The sequence below is a fragment of the Lygodium microphyllum genome, chromosome 18 (assembly GCF_053477565.2).
Source record: "Lygodium microphyllum isolate KBCC chromosome 18, Lygodium_microphyllum_v1.1.10, whole genome shotgun sequence".
Classification (NCBI taxonomy): Eukaryota; Viridiplantae; Streptophyta; class Polypodiopsida; order Schizaeales; family Lygodiaceae; genus Lygodium; species Lygodium microphyllum.
The window spans coordinates 132,501-152,500 of record NC_141152.1 but is presented as its reverse complement, the minus strand read 5'-3'; the positions used below and the strand labels follow the sequence as shown (position 1 = coordinate 152,500).

At 59.2% G+C, this 20,000-nt stretch overlaps 2 non-coding genes and 2 pseudogenes across 2 annotated transcripts; all 4 read right to left on the bottom strand.

Annotated features, from left to right (window-relative positions):
- Positions 1-11,606: 11,606 nt before the first annotated feature.
- LOC148020477 (5S ribosomal RNA) lies at positions 11,607-11,725 on the bottom strand. The gene has a single exon (XR_015694801.1). It is a non-coding gene; the product is annotated as a 5S ribosomal RNA (ribosomal RNA).
- An 826-nt stretch (positions 11,726-12,551) lies between these two features.
- On the bottom strand, positions 12,552-14,083 carry LOC148020476 (25S ribosomal RNA; annotated as a pseudogene).
- Positions 14,084-14,327: 244 nt separating this feature from the next.
- LOC148020475 (5.8S ribosomal RNA) lies at positions 14,328-14,480 on the bottom strand. Its single transcript, XR_015694786.1, has one exon. It is a non-coding gene; the product is annotated as a 5.8S ribosomal RNA (ribosomal RNA).
- A 342-nt stretch (positions 14,481-14,822) lies between these two features.
- On the bottom strand, positions 14,823-15,740 carry LOC148020474 (18S ribosomal RNA; annotated as a pseudogene; the record flags this gene model as incomplete).
- Positions 15,741-20,000: the final 4,260 nt, after the last annotated feature.

Genomic DNA, 20,000 nt, shown 5'->3' with positions numbered 1-20,000 from the left:
GTGGGGGGCGGGGGGGGAAATTTTGGAGTGGGGGGGGGGAAGGTGTCAAGATTGTGGGAGAGAAGAAAGGAGTCTCACTTGTAGCTTTCTTGCTTGCACAATGGGGGAATACACACAAAGGTGGAGGCTGAAAACTGTTTTTCTCTTCTTAGTTGTGTAAGCCAAAAGAACTCTAATACAAAGAAATAGAAGAACCCTATATATGGGTCTCAAACCAAACTCAACTAACTAAGGTGGCATACTAACTGAGCCACGAACTAGAGTAGATAAGGATAGCTATCATGTAGCTATTATTCATGGGCGGTGTACCAATCGCATCTGCAACTGACAAGTCGGTGACATAAATGCACAACGGTCACCCTGGCATATCACGAGTGGAGCTCGATATCTCAACACTCCCCCTCGAGCTCAATCTCAATTCCTGCACACCAAGCAGGTCTCTGAACTTGCGCAGCTTCTCTGCGCCCAATGCCTTCGTGAATATGTCAGCTACTTGATCCTCTGTGCTGACATAAACTAGATCAATAAGACCTAGTAAAACCCTCTCCCGCACATAGTGATAATGCACCTCAATGTGCTTTGTTCTAGCATGATAGACTGGGTTATTTGCCAAGTGTATACTGCTCATGTTGTCACAATAAATGACAACTGGCCCATCTGTAGGCTGATGCATATCATAAAGTAGCTTATGCAACCAAGCTACCTCACATGCAGCCATTGCTGCGCCATGTACTCAGCCTCTGTGCTCGACAAGGCAACTGTAGGCTGTTTCTTGCTGCTCCAAGTGACTGCAGTACTCCCAAAAGAGAATACATATCCACTGGTAGATTGTCTATCAGAAATGCTACCAGCCCAATCAGCATCAGTGTATCCATGCAACTGTATCTGAACCCCAGTCTCATAAAATAGTCCATACTGCAATGTGGACTTCACATACCTGAGTATGCGTCTAGCCGCATCCAAATGTGGTTTCCTTGGAGCCTGCATAAATTGACTTACCAATCCAACAGCATAGCTCAAATCTGGCCTGGTAATAGTCATATAAATCAAGCTTCCTACTATACATCTGTACATAGTAGGGTCTTCCAGAAGCTCACCTGCATCTACGCTCAGCTTCACATTCTGCTCCAAAGGAACTGAAATAGGCTTACAGCCTGTCATCCCATATTTGGACAGCATGTCCAATCCATACTGCCTCTGCAAGAGCTGTATCCCACTTGGTGATCTAATCACCTCAATGCCCAAGAAATAACGCAGCTCTCCCAAATCCTTCATCTCAAACTTTTGCTTCAATAGCATTTTCACATGAAGGATATCTTCATCACTGTCACCTGTCATAATCAAATCATCAACATAAATGACAAGCAGCATAATACCTTTCTCTGTTTTTCTCACGTAAAGTGAGAAATCTGCCTTGGAAATCTGAAAGCCAATAGTGACAAGATACTGTCCTATCTTGTCAGACCATGCTCTAGGTGCTTGCTTCAAGCCATACAAGGCTTTCTTCAACCTGCAAACAAACTCAGGATGAACAGCATGCACATAACCTGGTGGCTGCTCCATATAGACCTCTTCTTGCAAATCACCATGCAAGAAGGCATTCTTTACATCCATCTGATGTAAAGACCATCCCTTTGATGTAGCCATAGCAATGACTGCTCTTACGGTTGCCATCCTTGCAACCGGACTGAATGTTTCTTCATAGTCAATGCCATATGTTTGTGCATATCCCTTGACTACTAATCTTGCCTTGTATCTGTTCACAAAACCATCTGTATTGTGCTTCACCTTATAAACCCACTTACAGCCAATTGCATTCTTACCTTTAGGCAAAGGTACCAATTCCCATGTAGCATTTGCTTCTAAGGCATCCATTTCCTCATCCATGGCTTTCTCCCATTTTTCTTTTCCCATGGCTTGCTCAAAAGAAGTGGGTTCTGGTTCCTGTATCACTTTGACCATATATGCATAGTGAATGGCTGTAAATCCATCATATTTCAGCCTATCCACAGGATACCTAGCTCTCGTAGACCTGCGCAAGATAGGTTCACTCCCAGGTGCTCTCAAAACATCCCTCGTCTTCCTTACTCTAGGTGTAACAATAGAAGGAATACCCAACTCATCATCAATGCTCTGTTCTGAGCCACTGGATTCACCATCCACATAAGAGTGACCTGCATTCACATCAAACATGGGCTGATCTACCTTCTCTTTTCCTTTTCGTGATACCTGCATACCACTATCTGCATTGCTTTGAGAAGATTCTCCTGATCTCAATCTGCCTGTCCATGGCGAAGAATGTGAACCACTGCTAGAGGACGCTCCAGGTCCACTAATATTTTGTGACTGCTGCTGTGAATTCTGTGCAGCATTACCATTTTGTGCATCTACATCATCAATCACATTTACTGGTTTATACCAGCTACTCATCTCATAAAAAACAATATCTCTGCTCACTGTAAACTTACGAGTAGAAGGGTTATAGCATCTATACCCTTTCTGCTGCAAAGAGTAACCAATAAAGATGCACTTCTCAGCTTTTGGATCCAACTTGGATCTCAACTCATCTGGCACATGAACATAGGCAATGCAGCCAAAAATCTTCAAATGAGAAATATCTGGTTTCCTACCAGTATACGTCTCCTCTGGAGTCATCCCATGTATTGCTGCAGTGGAAGTCCTGTTCATTATGTAGACTGCTGTAGCAACTGCTTCAGCCCAATAAAAATCTGGCAGGTCTTTTTCATTGAGCATGGCACGAGATACCTCTCCAATATGCCTATTTTTTCTTTTTGCAATTTCATTTTGCTGTGGTGTATGACTGCATGAATATTGCTGCTTTATGCCATGCTCCTGCAGGAACCTTGCAAACTCATTTGAGAGGTACTCTCCCCCTCCATCTGACCTTAGGCATTTTATTTGCAAACCTGTTTCTTTTTCAACCATAGCTTTAAGAGTTTTGAAATGCCCAAAAACTTCACTTTTCTTTTTTATAAAATACACCCAAACTTTTCTACTATAGTCATCAATAAAAGTGACAAAATAATGACAGCCTCCAAGAGATGCAGCTTTAGTAGTCCACACATCAGAGTGGATTAATTCCAATGGCTTCTTACTCTCTTGAACATGTCTAGGAAATGGTTTTCTTGCCTGTTTTCCAAACTGACAGGCTTCACATATCTTATGCATTTCTGCAACCTTGAATTTGGGCAATCCTGCAACAATATTTTGGGCCTGCATTGATTTAAGTCGCTGTACATTAACATGACCAATGCGTTTATGACAGATATCAATATCTGCAACTACACCGGTCCCATGTGCAAACATTGCTGCACTCAATTCAGACATATCTGCATCCAACGTAAACATTCTGCCCTTCTTCTTTTCTTTTGCTATCAAGCGACCTTTATTTTTCATATCCTCAACAAAGCATCCATGAGGATTAAATCTGACCTGCAAGCCCTGCTCAACCATTTGACCAACAGAAACCAGATTCTTGGTGATATTCGGGACATGAAATACATCGGACAGGTATTTCTTTTTCCCATCCTGCATAGACAAATGAATTTTTCCAATCTGCACAATAGGATGTGCAGTATCATCACCAGTCTCCACAAATCCTGGTTTTTCCATTTTCCTTGCATCCTCCATCCATTCTGCATGACCTGTCATGTGGTTTGATGCACCTGAGTCAACATACCATACATCATTGCTTTCTTCTGCACTTGTCACAGAATTGTTCATGTGCTGCACTATGAACAAATGCTCATTTCTGTCATCACCCTGTCTACTAGAAGATGCATAATTCTCTTGTTGCAGTTTTCCATTCATGATGTCATTCTGCTTTTTATAGCAGTTTCTTAGCCATATGACCCATTTTACCACAGTAGTAGCATTCAACATTACTGTTTGCATTTTGGCCTCTTTGCCATCCACCACGACCTCTTTGGATCCCCTTGCCTCTAGAGTTACCACGTCCTCCTCCATAGGACTAGTTTTCTTGAGTTTGCTGCATATTCTGATTTCTACCACGGCCTCCAAATCGGCCTCCTCTACCTCTGCCTCTACCTCTTCCAGCATTTGAGTAGAAGACAGCTTCTTTTGAAGTTCCTCCTGAAGAAGATGCACCACCATTTCTCTGCTCCTCAGAAATTAGAAGAGCAATCAACTCCTCAAAATCAGGAAATCTTTCACGAATTGAAATGGATGTCCGAAACTGTGCATAATCCTTTCCTAGACCATTCAAGGTCACAGAAACTAAATCATCATGTTCCACTGGCGACCCAATGGAAGCAAGTGCATCTGCAATCTTCTTCACCTTCATGTGGTAGTCATTGATGCTCATATTTTCTCTTTGCACATTATGCAACTCTTGCTTGAGCTGCATTTTCCTGGCTTGCGTATTTGTGCTATACATTTTTGACAAAGTATCCCATGCCTCCTTTGGTGTACTTACATCCTAAATATGCACAATCATAGAGTCTGAAATACTGATAGACAGCCAGTACATAACTTTCCTGGCTCTCTCATGCCATGCTTTGAATGCCTGCATTTGCTGTTGATTGGAAACATCAGGAAGAACTGGTTCTTCTTCATTTCCTGCAACAAATTCCCCGTCATTCTAAACTTCCATGCTTGGAAGTTGTTCTTGTCAAGCTTTTCAGTGACAATCTGTGAGAGAGAATCAGACGCCATTACAGAACAGTGCAAAAAGTTCTGTCTCTGCAAAGAACACAGCTTCAGCCTCACAAGGGCTAATCTGCAAAACTAACGAAAGTGGTATTTGACCACATAGTCACTTCCTAGTGACGATTTTGCATCAACAAGCAACAAGGATGATTCTGTAACTCCCAATGTCTCTGCACACAAGCATACGATGCAATTTCTACAGTAACTTTTGACCGACCTGTAGAACAGTGGTCGCACAGCATAAAACTGGGCCTTTTCCTAAGTGCGTGCAAAAAACTTCCGCCTCCAAAACAGGCCCCAAAATGGAATCAAATCATGGGGAAGGGTGGGGTGGTGTGCGTTGAGGGGGGGGCGAATTTTGGATGGGGGGGAGGGGTGGTGTGGTGGGTGTTGGGGGAGGGGGGGGACGGAATTTTTGAGGGGGCGTCATGGTGGGTGGGTGTGTGTGTTAAGGGGAGGGGGGCACGTCGCGTCGTGTCATGTCATGGGTGGGGGGCACGTCGCATCGTGTCGTGTCATGTGTGGGGGGGTGGGGTGGGGATGTCATGGGGAGGGGGGGCGGCACGTCGCGACATGGTGTGGTGTGTGTGGAGGGGGGAGAGGGAGGGGCGGGCGTGTCGCGTCGCGTCGTGTCATGGGTGGGGGGGTGGGGTGGGGATGTCATGGTGAGGGGGGGGACCGAATTTTGGAGGGGGGGAGGGGTGGGGTGGTGTGTGTTGAGGGGGAGGGGGAGGGGGGGGCGAATTTTGGAGGGGGGAGGGGTGGGGTGGTGTGTGTTGAGGGGAGGGAGGGGAGGGGTGGGAGGGGGGAGGGGCAGGGGCGGCGCGTCGTGACATGGGGTGCTGTCTGTTGAGGAGGCGTCATGTCATGTCATGGGGTGGGGGGGATGTCATGGGGGGGCATCACATCGTGTCGTGTCATGGGGGCGCGTCGCGTCGTGTCGTGTCGTGTCATGGGGGGTGGAGGGGGATGTCATGGGGGGCGCGTCCCGTCGTGTCGTGTCATGGGGGGGTGGGGATGTCATGGGGAGGGGGGGCGGCACGTCGCGACATGGTTTGGTGTGTGTGGAGGGGGGAAGGGGGAGGGGGGGGCGCGTTGCGTCGTGTCGTTTCATGGGTGGGGGAGGATGTCATGGGGAGGGGGGAGGGGGCGGCACGTCGTGACATGGTGTGGTGTGTGTGGAGGGGGGAAGGGGGAGGGGGGCGCGTCGCGTCGTGTCGTGTCATGGGTGGGGGGGTGGGATGGGGATGTCAAGGTGGGGGGGAGGAGACGGCACATCGCGACATGGTGTGGTGTGTGTTGAGGGGGGAAGGGGGGCCGAATTTTGGAGGTGGGGGGAGGGCGCATCGCGACATGGTGTGGTGTGTGTTGGGGGGGGGGAGGCGTCGCGTCCTGTCGTGTCTGGGGGGGGGCATCGCGACATGTTGTGGTGTGTGTTGAGGGGGGAAGGGGGGAGCTGAATTTTGGAGGTGGGGGGAGGGCGTGTTATGTCATGGGGGGGCGCGTCGCGACATGGTGTGGTGTGTGTTGAGGTGGGAAGGGGGGGCATCGCGACATGGTGTGGTGTCATGTCATGGGGTGGCGGGAGGGAGAAATCATGGGGGGGCGCGTCGTGTCGTGTCGTGTCATGGGGGGTGGGGGGATGTCATGGGGGGGCGCGTCGTGTCGTGTCGTGTCATGGGGGGTGGGGGTGGGATGTCATGGGGGGGAGGGGGGCGGGGGCGGTGCGTCGCGACATGGGGTGGTGTGTGTTGAGGGGGCGTCGTGTCATGTCATGGGGCGGGGGGATGTCATGAGGGGAGGCGCGTCGCGTCATGTCGTGTCATGGGGGGCGTGTCGCGTCGCATCATGTCGTGTCATGGGGGGTGGGGGGGATGTCATGGGGGAGGCGCGTCGCATCGTGTCGTGTCATGGGGGGGAGGGGCGCGTCGCCTCGCATCATGTCGTGTCATGGGGGGTGGGGGGGATGTCATGGGGGGAAGGGGGGTTGTCATGTTATGTTGGGGAGAGGGCGCATCGCATCGTGTCGTGGCATGGTGGGGGGAGGGGGTGTCAGGACACCCCGCGGCACCCCCCACGACACGGCACACCCTCCACCCCACCGCACCCCCCACGACACGGCGCCTCCCCCCACCCCACCTCGAAAAACCCCGCTCCATCCACACCATGACACGGCACACCCCCCACCCCACCGCACACCCCACGACACGGCACACCCCCCACCCCACCGCACCCCCCCACGACGCCCCCCCTCACCCCACCTCGGAAAACCCCGCTCCCTCCACACCACCCCACCACGCCTCCGAAAACCCCGCTCGACCCACCCCACCCCACGTCACCCCCATTCCCCCACGACACGGCACACCCCCCACCCCACCGCACCCCACCACGACGCCCCCACCGCACCCCCCCACGACGCCCCCCCGCACCGCACCTCAAAAAACCCCGCTTCATCCACACCACCCCACGACGCCTCTCGAAACCCTGCTCGACCCACCCCACCCCGCGTCACCCCCCCACGACACGGCACACCCCCCACCCCACCGCACCCCCCACGACGCGGGACATCCCCCCCTCCCCCCACCCCACCTCGAAAAACCCTGCTCTATCCACACCACCCCACCACGCCTACAAAAACCCCGCTCGACTCACCCCACCCCGGGTCACCCCCCACGACACGGCACACCCTGCCACCCTATCGCACCCCCCACGACGCCCCCCGCACCCCATCTCGAAAAACCCAGCTCCCTCCACACCACCCCACCACGCCTCCGAAAACCCCGCTCGACCCACGCCACCCTGCGTCACCCCCCCACGACACGGCACACCCACCCACCCCACCGCACCCCCCACGACGCCCCCCCGCACCCCACCTTGAAAAACCCCGCTCGCTCCACACCACCCCACCATGCCTCCGAAAACCCCGCTCGACCCACCCCACCCCGCGTCACCCCCCCACGACACGGCGCACCCCCCCACCCCACTACACCCCCCCACGATGCCCCCCTGCACCCCACCTCGAAAAACCCCGCTCCGTCCACACCACTTCACCGTGCCTCCGAAAACCCCTCTCGACCCACCCCACCCCGCATCACCCCACCACGACACGGCGCACCCCCCCACCCAACCGCACCCCCCCACGACGCCCCCCCGCACCCCACCTCGAAAAACCCCGCTCCCTCCACACCACCCTACCATGCCTCCGAAAACCCCACTCGACCCACCCCACCCTGCGTCACCCCCCCACGACACGGCGCACCCCCCCACCCCACCGCACCCCCCACGACGCCCCCCCGCACCCCACCTGGAAAAACCCCGCTCCCTCCACACCACCCCACCCGCCTCCGAAAACCCCGCTCGACCCACCCCACCTCGCGTCAGCCCCACCACGACACGGCACACCCCCCACATCCCACCGCACCCCCCCACGACGTGGCGCATCCCCCCCTCCTCCCCACCTAGAAAAACCCTGCTCGACCCACCCCACCCCGCGTCACCCCCCACGACAAGGCACACCCCCCCACCCCACCGCACCCCTCCACGATGCCCCCCCGCACCCCACCTCGAAAAACCCCGCTTCCTCCACACCACCCCACCACGCCTCCAAAAATGCCACTCGACCCACCCCACCCTGCGTCACCCCCCGCGACATGGCACACCGCCCCCCACCCCACTGCACCCCCCTCTACGTGGTGCATCCCCCCCGCACCCCACCTCGAAAAACCCCGCTCCATCCATGCCACCCCACCACGCCTCCAAAAACCCCGCTCGACCCACCCCACCCTGTGTCACCCCTCCCCATGACACGGCACCCCCCCGCACCCCCCCAGGACGCCCCCCCGCACCCCACCTGGAAAAACCCCACTCCCTCCACACCACCCTACCACGCCTCCGAAAATGCCGCTCGACCCACCCCACCTCGCGTCAGCCCTCCCACGACATGGCACACCCCCCACACCCCACCGCACCCCCCACGACGCAGCGCATCCCCCCCTCCTCCCCACCTGGAAAAACCCCGCTCGATCCACCCCACCCCGCATCACCCCCCAGGACATAGCACACCCCCCACCCCACCGCACCCCCCAGGACGCCCCCCCGCACCCCACCTCGAAAAACCCCCCTCCCTCCACACCACCCCACCACGCCTCCAAAAACCCCGCTCGACCCACCCCACCTCGTGTCACCCCCCGCGACACGGCACACCGCCCCCCACCCCACTGCACCCCCTCTCGACGCGGCGCATCCCCCCCGCACCCCACCTCGAAAAACCCCGCTCCCTCCACACCACCCCACCACACCTCCAAAAACCCCGCTCGACCCACCCCACCCCGCGTTACCCCCCACGACACGGCACCCCCCCGCACCCCCCCAGGACGCCCCCCTGAACCCCACCTCGAAAAACCCTGCTCCCTCCAGACCACCCCACCATGCCTCCGAAAACCCCGCTCGACCCACCCCACCTCGCATCAGCCCCCCCACGACACGGCACACCCCCCACACCCCACCGCACCCCCCCAGGACACGGCCCATCCCTCCCCTCCTCCCCACCTGGAAAAACCCCGCTCGACCCACTCCACCCCGCGTCACCCCCCCACGACACGGCACACCCCCCACCCCACCGCACCCCCGCATGACGCCCCCCCGCACCCCACCTCGAATAACCCGGCTCCCTCCACACCACCCCACCACGCCTCCAAAAACCACGCTCGACCACCCCACCCCGCGTCACCCCCCGCAACATGGCACACCGCCCCCCATCCCACCACACCTCCCTCGACGCGGCGCATCCCCCCCGCACCCCACCTCGAAAAACCCCGCTCCATCCATGCCACCCAACCATGCCTCCAGAAACCCCGCTCAACCCACCCCACCCTGCATCACCTCCCCCCCCACAACACGGCACCCCCCCGCACCCCCCCAGGACGCCCCTCCGCACCCCACCTCGAAAAACCCCGCTCCATCCATGCCACCCCACCACGCCTCCAGAAACCCCGCTCGAGCCACCCCACCCCGCGTCACCTCCCCCCCACGACACGGCACCCCCCCGCACCCCCCTAGGACGCCCCCCCGCACCCCACCTCGAAAAACCCTGCTCCCTCCTCACCACCCCACCACGCCTCCGAAAACCCCGCTTGACCCACCCCACCTCGCGTCAGCCCCCCCACGACATGGCACACCCCCCACACCCCACCGCACCCCCCCACGACGCGGCGCATCCCCCCCCCTCCTCCCCACCTTGAAAAACCCCGCTCGACCCACCTCATCCCGCGTCACCCCCCAAGACACGGCACACCCCCCACCCCACCGCACCCCCCCACGACGCCCCCCCGCACCCCATCTCGAAAAACCCCGCTACCTCTACACCACCCCACCACGCGTCCAAAAACCCCGCTCGACCCCACCCCGCGTCACCGCCCGCGACACCGCACACCGCCCCCCACCCCACCGCACCCCCCTCGACGCGGCACATCCCCCCCGCACCCCATCTCGAAAAACCCCGCTCCATCCACGCCACTCCACCACGCCTCCAAAAACCCCGCTCGACCCACCCCACCCCGCATCACCCCCCACGACATGGCACCCCCCCCCCTGCACCCCCCCAGGACGCCCCCTCGCATGCCACCTCGAAAAACCCCGCTCCCTCCACACCACCCCACCATGCCTCTGAAAACCCCGCTCGACCCACCCCACCTCGCGTCAGCCCCCCACGACACGGCACACCCCCCACACCCCACCGCACCCCCCACGACGCGGCACATTCCCCCCCCGCACCCCAGCTCGAGAAACCCCGCTCGACCCACCCAACCGTGCGTCACCCCCCATGACACGGCACACCCCATTGCACCCCCCCACAACGCCCCCCCGCATCCCACCTGGAAAAACCCTGCTCCCTCCACACCACCCCACCACGCCTCCGAAAACCCCGCTCGACCCAGCCCACCCCGCGTCACCCCCCCACCCCACTGCACCCCCCACGACGCCCCCCCGCACCCCACCTCGAAAAACCCACTCCATCCACACCACCCCACCACGCCTCGAAAAACCCCGCTCGACCCACCCCACCCCGCGTCACCCCTCGCTATATGGCACACCCCCCCACCCCACCGAACCCCCCCTCGACGCGGCGCATCCCCCCCGCACCCCACCTCGAAAAACCCCGCTTCATCCACACGACCCCACCACGCCTCCAAAAACCCCGCTCGACCCACCCCACCCCGCGTCACCCCCTCCCCCCCACGACACGGCACACCCCCCCTACCCCACCGCACCCCCCCTCCAAAAACCCCGCTTGACCCACCCCCCAAGACACGGCACACCCCTCCACCCCAGCGCACCCCCCCATGATGCAGCGCATCCCCCGTGCACCCCACCTCGAAAAACCCCGCTCGACCCACGGCACGTCACCTCACCCCCCCACGACATGGCACACCCTCCCTCCTCAGAAATCCCGCTCCGCAATGACACGGCACGCACACCTCACTACACACAACCCCCTCCCGCGACATGGAACCACCCACCCCCTGACGGACCTCCTCAAAAAACCCCCCCATGACATGGCACCACCCAACCCCCCCGCGACATGGCACACCCTCCCTCCTCAGAAATCCCCGCTCCAACAACCCGCCCGCGCAACATGGCACGCCCTCCCTCCTCGAAAAACACCGCTCCACCGAACCCCCCCACAACATGGCACACCCTCCGCTCCCAAAAAACCTCGCATCATGAGGAGGGGGTATCACGTGAAAGCGAGGCAGAGGGAGGGACCAGGCACGACGTACGCAAAGACAATCGCGACGAGGAGAGGAGGCACCGTGTCATGGCAAGGCGAGGGGGTTTCCTACCACGATGTTAGCGTTGGAGAGTCAAGACGTGATCCGAGGGGATTTCCATGCCACGGTCTCGAACAAGCATGCAAAAGGGTGCAGCACCAGGACTTCCCGGGAGGTCACCCATCCCAGTACTATTCTGGCCCAAGCGCGCTTAACTGCGGAGTTCTGATGGGATCCGATGTATTAGCACTGGTATGACCACACCACGAACACAAAGGAATTCCAAAGAGCTCTTGTATACTCGGAAAGTGGCACGAGAGAGCTCAAGAGCGAGGCATGGTGGCATGCCATGCCGTTCATGCCACGGAGGACGCGACTAAACGCGAACCCTAAACCCCGCGCACATGGAGGCGACGCACAAAAGATTGAATGCCGCCGTGGCGTGCCATTTCTAATAGAAGGGCAAGCATCCACGTGAAGAGCACCCCGTGCACACATAGGCGACGACGTAGAAAAGATCGAGCCGCAGAATACGTGCCACGGAGGACACGTGCCCACAGCATGCCACAAGGCGATGGGGGAGAGGGGGGCATGCCATTCGAACCACGAGGACCCGTGTCCACGCGAGCACTAAACCCCGTGCACATGAGATTCGAGTCATAGGATCCGTGCCATGGACGAACTTGGAATGCCATCGGGTACCCTTGATGACACCGTGGGCGAGCATCCACGTGAGGAGAACCTCACACACATAAAGGCAACGAGGTAGAAAAGATCAAGTCATAGAATCCATGTCGCGGAGGGCGTATGTCCACGTGAAGAAGAGAACCCCACGCACGTGGAGGCGATGCACAGAAGATCCGAGTCGTAGAATCCATGCCACGGCGGGCGGACTTGAAATGCCACGGATGTCGACAAGGCAAGACGAGCACGAAAACCGCACTAACGCAAGCGAGCCAAGGCAGGGAATGCGAAGAGAAGGCGATCGAACCACCCGCACGAGCTAGGCTAGATCGGGTGCACGGTGTGCGCGAGGACTTGGGAGCGCACACAAGGGCCGAGGCCAAGACCGTCGAACCGAGCGGAAGGGGGACAAATCGGTGCGGTGACGGGCTGAATCTTAGTGGATCGTAGCAGCAAGGCTACTCTGCCACTTACAATACCCGGCCACATATTTAAGTCGTCTGCAAAGGATTCATCTCCCCGATCGTTCGGAATTTCCATTCAGAGTCCTCGAGGCGACCCCTTCCGGCACCTCGAGGGAGACTCTCGACACATGCTCTCGGGGACGCACGAGCATCCCTACTATCAGTCGGGTAACAACCGGGGAGGTAGAGAGCGCCGCATCTAGCATGGATTCTGACTTAGAGGCATTCAGTCATAATCCTACACATGGTAGCTTCGCGCCACTAGCTTTTCAACTAAGCGCAATGACCAATTATGTGAATCAACGGTTCCTCTCGTACTAAGTTGAATTGCTAGGTTCATTCCGCATCGCCAGTTACCAAAAATGGCCCACTTGGAGCTCGCATTCCGCACCAGGGTTCAACAGAGCAACCCCGGCCGCTTACCTATTTAAATTTTGAGAATAGGTCGAGGGTGTTTCACCCCCGATGCCTCTAATCATTCGCTTTACCTGATAAAACTGCGAGGAGCTCCAGCTATCCTGAGGGAAACTTCGAAGGGAACCAGCTACTAGATGGTTCGATTAGTCTTTCGCCCCTATACCCAAGTCTGACGAACGATTTGCACGTCAGTATCGCTATGAGCCTCCACCATAGTTTCCTCTGGCTTCGCCCTGCTCAAGCATAGCTCACCATCTTTCGGGTCCCAGCAGGTACGCTCCCACTCAAACCTTTCACAGAAGATCATGGTCGGTCGATGGTGCACCCCGTGAAGGGGATCCCGTCTGTCAGGTTCCTTGCGCCTCCGTGGGTTTGCCACCCACCGGCTCGCGTACATGTTAGACTCCTTGGTCCGTGTTTCAAGACGGGTCGGATGGAAAGCCCAGAGCGCCAGGGTCCCGAGCGTGCAGGTGCAGAGCCCGCCACAAGTGGTGCACGATTCGTTCCTCGGCCGACGCGACGGCATCAGCCAGCCATCTAAAGCCCGCTCTTGTCCCGCCGCACCGGCCCACGCTGACCAGCGCCCCGCGTCGAGCGGCAGACCAGTTCGCACCGTTTCGCATCCGACCGAGGCGCACCCGCGGCCTCCATTCGCTTCCCTCCCAGCAATTTCAAGCACTTTTTAACTCTCTTTTCAAAGTCCTTTTCATCTTTCCCTCGCGGTACTTGTTCGCTATCGGTCTCTTGCCCATATTTAGCCTTGGATGGAATTTACCACCCACTTAGGGCTGCATTCCCAAACAGCCCGACTCGTCGACGGTGCCTCGTGGAGCGATAGGGTTCGAGCTCGACGGGGCTCTCACCCTCTCTGACGCCCCTTTCCAGGGGGACTTGGGCTCGGTCCGCCGCACAGGACGCCTCTTCAGACTACAATTCGCGATTTCCAAGCTGGGCTCTTTCCGGTTCGCTCGCAGCTACTAGGGATATCCTGGTTAGTTTCTTTCCTCCGCTTAGTGATATGCTTAAACTCAGCAGGTAGCCTTGCTTGATTTGAGGTCCGAGTTGCGTTTCGGGTCACCGAGGGCAAGCCCCGGCTCCGAAGAGCCCGATCCGACACATGCACCCGGGAAGAGGCACCCGCAAACAGCCGCCACCTCGACGAGGAGACGAACCACCCTTGTGGAGCAACGTCACCGCACGGTGCTGCCGGTACATTTCAGCCAACCGCGGCATCACGTTGGATGCGCGGACGACCAATTCCACCCTCTCCCCCGAAGAAGGAGAGAGGGTGTGGGAGAGTTAGGGAGGCTCAAGCAGGCATGCCCTTGGACGAGCCGCAGGCGCAAGTTGCGTTCAAAGACTCGATGATTCGCGGAATTCTGCAATTCACACTACGTATCGCATTTCGTTGCGTTCTTCATCGTTGCAAGAGCCAATATATCCGTTGCTGAGAGTCGTTGCCTTTTGTTTTTCGATCCTCCCGAGGGGAGGAATCTCAGACGAGACAAGGTTTATCAAGTTCCTCCTGCCACCCCCACGTGCGAGGAGGGGCAAAGGGTTTATCAAGGTGGCGGCGTGCCCGAACGAGCACGACGGAGGGGGATCGCCCCGAGCAAGGGAGAGAGGTCAAAGGCGTCCCTCCTTCCTCCTCCACCCGCACGGTCACGGGACGACCCCGAAGCATAGCCTCCCCCACTGTCGCCCGACTCCGACGAGGGGAGAGAGGATGCCGACCGTGCCTCTGAGCGCGATCCCTCACGGACATTCCAGGGTTCGCATTGTTCCGACGGATGTGTGTCAATGATCCTTCCGCAGGTTCACCTACGGAAACCTTGTTACGACTTCTCCTTCCTCTAAATGATAAGGCTTAATGAACTTCTCACAACGTCACCGGTTGCAAACCACCAGCGTCGTCGCAATCCAAAAACTTCACCGGACCATTCAATCGGTAGGAGCGACGGGCGGTGTGTACAAAGGGCAGGGACGTAGTCAACGCGAGCTGATGACTCGCTCTTACTAGGAATTCCTCCTTGAAGATCAATAATTGCAATGATCTATCCCCATCACGATGAAATTTCAAAAGATTACCCTGACCTCTCGGCCCAGGTGGTAAACTCGTTGAATTCATCAGTGTAGCGCGCGTGCGGCCCATCACAGACCTGTTATTGCCTCAAACTTCCATGGCCTAGACGGCCATAGTCCCTCTAAGAAGTTGGCCACGAAGAGGATCCTTCGTGTAACTAGTTAGCAGGCTGAGGTCTCGTTCGTTAACGGAATTAACCAGACAAATCACTCCACCAACTAAGAACGGCCATGCACCACCACCCATAGAATCAAGAAAGAGCTCTCAATCTGTCAATCCTTACTATGTCTGGACCTGGTAAGTTTCCCCGTGTTGAGTCAAATTAAGCCGCAGGCTCCACTCCTGGTGGTGCCCTTCCGTCAATTCCTTTAAGTTATCATGATTCACCGCATTACCGGGCAAGCCCGCATCGGCCTTTTATCTAATAAATGTGTCCCTTCCAGAAGTCGGGAGTTGGTGCACGTATTAGCTCTAGAATTACTACTGTTATCCGAGTAGCAAGGTACCATCAAAGAAACTATAACTGATTTAATGAGCCATTCGCAGTTTCACATTACAAGAGAGTTTATACTTACACATGCATGGCTTAATCTTTGAGACAAGCATATGACCACTGGCAGGATCAACCAGGTAGCTATCTTTCGTCACACAAGCAGCACCGCTGCTGCGCGTTCCGACTCCACATCAAGTGTGGCTGTGGGGCAAAAAGGCATGACCTCATCACCAATGTGTTGTTCTTGATGTAAAGAGAAAGAGGGGAGGAGCACGAAGGCTTGAGAGTTTACGGGGAGAAAAAGAAAATGACAAATGGGGATGGGACGAGGGCATGCTTTCGTTTCCCACCGTGGACAAAGCCGCACACGAGCACGTGCATCGGCCATCACCACCACCATGCACGAGGCGTGCTCCACGTTGTCTTCTCTGCCACATTCCGAGCTCATGTTGAGTCGAAAGATGATGGAGACGCTCATGCATTCCACCGTTTCACATCAACAAGAGCCCATCATGAGGTGCACTCAACCCCACCGGGAACAAGCCCCACCGACGAAGAAACACCTCGATCACATCATTCCATCGCTTTCGGTCCATCCGTATCGATACAAGCCGCACAATATTCACGACGAGAATCGCCGTTAGCATTGAGAACCATGGAGCTCAAACACGATCTCGCCACAAACGAGACACGTGTTCAAGGCACCGCACTTCGCTCCTCACCGCCTAGTGGGCACATGTTGACCGCCATGACGCGATGTCCTCGCAAGGATCACCACAAGTCGCTTGAGCCTAACCATTCGGCGGGGGGTACATGGCATTTTCTCACGAGACACTCCTCGCGGACAAGACGGATGCGGGGACCATACGCCTCACCTCACCCTCCCTTGGATCTCCAAGGAGTGTTTCGATGGAGCAAGCACCACTACCCTCATAGGTGTTTTCGGCTCCAATGGCAGGGCATACCTACAAAGCCCGAAATTTCTTTGGGGGGGGGATTTTGGGGGGGGGGGAGAGGGCGCGTCGCGACATGGCGTGTTGAGGGGCGAAGGGGGGGCCGAATTTTGAAGGGGGGGCGATTTCTGAAGGGGGGGAGGGGGGAGGCCAAATTTTGAAGGGGGGGCCGAATTTGGGGGGGTGCGGTGGGGTGGGGGGGTGCGCCGTGTCGTGGGGGGTGACGCGGGGTGGGGTGGGTCGAGCGCGGTTTTCGGACGCGTGGTGGGGTGGTGTGGAGGGAGCGGGGTTTTTCGAGGTGGGGTGCAGGGGGGCGTCATGGGGGGGTGCGGTGGGGTGGCGGGGTGTGCCGTGTCGTGGGGGGTGACGCCTTGTGGGGTGGGTCGAGAGGGGTTTTCCGAGGTGGGGTGGAGGGGGCGGGGGGATGCGCCGCATCGTGGGGGGGTGCGGTTGCCCTATGGGGGGTGTGCCGTGTCGTGGGGGGGCTGACGCGAGGTGGGGTGGGTCGAGCGGGGTTTTCGGAGGCGTGATGGGGAGGTGTGGATGGAGCGGGGTTTTTCGAGGTGGGGTGCGGGGGGGCGTCCTGGGGGGGTGCCGTGTCGTGGGGGGAGGGGGGTGACATGGGGTGGGGGGGGTCGAGCGGGGTTTTCGGAGGCGTGGTGGGGTGGTGTGGAGGGAGCGGGGTTTTTCGAGGTGGCGTGCGGGGGGGCGTCATGGGGGGTGCGGTGGGGTGGCGGGGTGTGCCGTGTCGTGGGGGGGTGACGTGGGGAGGGGGGTGACGCGGGGTGGGGTGGGTCGCGCGGGGTTTTCAGAGGTGTGGTGGGGTGGTGTGGATGGAGCGGGGTTTTGCGAGGTGGGGTGCGGGGGGATGCACCGCGTCGAGGGGGGGTGCGGTGGGGTGGGGGGTGTGCCGTGTCATGTGGGGGGGGGGTGACGCGGGGTGGGATCGATCGAGCAGGGTTTTCGGAGGCGTGGTGGGGTGGCGTGGATGGAGCGGGGTTTTTCGAGGTGGGGTGCGGGGGGGCATCGTGGGGGGGTGCGGTGGGGTGGGGGGTGCGCCATGTCGTGGGGGGTGACGCGGGGTGGGGTGGATCGAGAGGGGTTTTCGGAGGCGTGGTGAAGTGCTGTGGACGGAGCGGGGTTTTTCAAGGTGGGGTGCGGGGGGGCGTTGTGGGGGGGTGCAGTAGGGTGGGGGGTGCGCCGTGTCGTGGGGGGGTGACGCGGGGTGGGGTGGGTCGAGCGGGGTTTTCGAAGGTGTGGTGGGGTGGTGTGGAGCGAGCGGGGTTTTTCGAGGTGGGGTGCGGGGGGGCGTCGTGGGGGGGTGCGGTGGGGTGGGTGGGTGTGCCGTGTCATGGGGGGTGACACGGGGTGGCGTGGGTCGAGCGGGGTTTTTGGAGGCGTGCTAGGGTGGTGTGGAGAGAGCGGGGTTTTTCGAGGTGGGGTGCAGGGGGCGTCGTGGGGGGGTGCGGTGCGGTGGCGGGGTGTGCCGTGTCGTGGGGGGTGACACGGGTGGGCTGGGTCGAGCGGGGTTTTTGTAGGCATGGTGGGGTGGTGTGGATGGAGCGGGGTTTTTCGAGGTGGGGTGGGGGGAGGGGGGGATGCCTCGCATCGTGGGGGGTGCGGTGGGGTGGGGGGATGTGCCATGTCCTGGGGGGGTGACGCGGGGTGGGGTGGGTCGAGCGGGGTTTTGAGAGGCGTCGTGGGGTGGTGTGGATGAAGCAGGGTTTTTCGAGGTAGAGTGCGGGGGGGCGTCCTGGGGGGTGCGGTGGGGGCGTCATGGGGGGTGCGGTGGGGTGGGGGGGTGTGCCGTGTCGTGGGGGAATGGGGGTGACATGGGGTGGGGTGGGTCGAGCAAGGTTTTCGGAGGCATGGTGGGGTGGTGTGGAGGGAGCGGGGTTTTCCGAGGTGGGGTGAGGGGGGCATCGTGGGGGGGTGCGGTGGGGTGGGGGGGTGTGCCGTGTCGTAAGGGGGTGCGGTGGGGTGGGGGGTGTGCCGTGTCGTGGTGTGGATGGAGCGGGGTTTTTCGAGGTGGGGTGGGGGGGGAGGCACCATGTCGTGGGGGGTTGCGGTGGGGTGGGGGTGTGTCGTGTCGTGGGGGGTGAGGCAGGGTGTCCCGACGCCCCCTCCCCCCACCATGCCATGACACGACGCGACGCGCCCTCTCCCCAAAATAACATGACAACCCCCTCCCCCCCATGACATCCCCCCCAACCCCCATGACACAACACGACGAGACGCCCCCCCCATGACATCCCCCCACCCCCATGACACGACACGATGCGACGCGATGCGCCCCTCCCCCCCATGACACGACACGATGCGACGCGCCTCCCCCATGACATCCCCCCACCCCCCATGACACGACACGACGCGACGCGACGCGCCCCTCCATGACACGATACAACGCGACGCGCCTTCCCCCATGACATCCCCCCGCCCCATGACATGACACGACGCCCCCTCAACACACACCACCCAATGTCATGACATCCCCCCACCTCCAAAATTCGGCTCCCCCCCTTCCCCCCTCAAGACACACCACAACATGTCGCGATGCCCCCCCCATGACACCACAGGATGCGACGCCTCCCCCCCCAACACACACCACACCATGTCGCGACGCGCCCTCCCCCCACCTCCAAAATTTGGCCCCCCCTTCCCCCCTCAACACACACCACACCATGTCGCGACGTGCCGTCTCCCCCCCCCACCTTGACATCCCCGCCCCACCCCCCCACCCATGACACGACACGACGCAATGCGCCCCCCCTCCCCCTTCCCCCCTCCACACACACCACACCATGTCGCGACGTGCCGCCCCCTCCCCCCTCCCCATGACATCCCCCCCACCCATGACACGACACGATGCAACACGCCCCCCCTCTCCCCCTTCCCCCCTCCACACACACCAAACCATGTCGCGACGTGCCGCCCCCCCTCCCCATGACATCCCCACCCCCCCCATGACACGACACGACGGGACGCGCCCCCCCCATGACATCCCCCCTCCACCCTCCATGACATGACACGACGCGATGCAATGCGCCCCCCCATGACACGACACGATGCGACGCGCCCCCCCATGACATCCCCCCTGCCCCATGACATGACACGGCACCCCCTCAACACACACCACCCCATGTTACGATGCGCCGCACTTGCCCCTCCCCCCCTCCCCCCCCCTCAACACACACCACCTCATCACTCCCCCCCCCTCCCCCCCTCAACACACACCACCCCACCCCTTCCCCTCAACACACACCACCCCACCCCCTCCCCCTCCAAAATTTGGTCCCCCCCACCATGACATCCCCACCCCACCCCCCCCACCCATGACACGACACGACGTGACGCGCCCCCCCCCCTTCCCCCCTCCACACACACCACACCATGTCGCGACATGCCGCCCCCCCTCCCCATGACATCCCCACCATACCCCCCCACCCA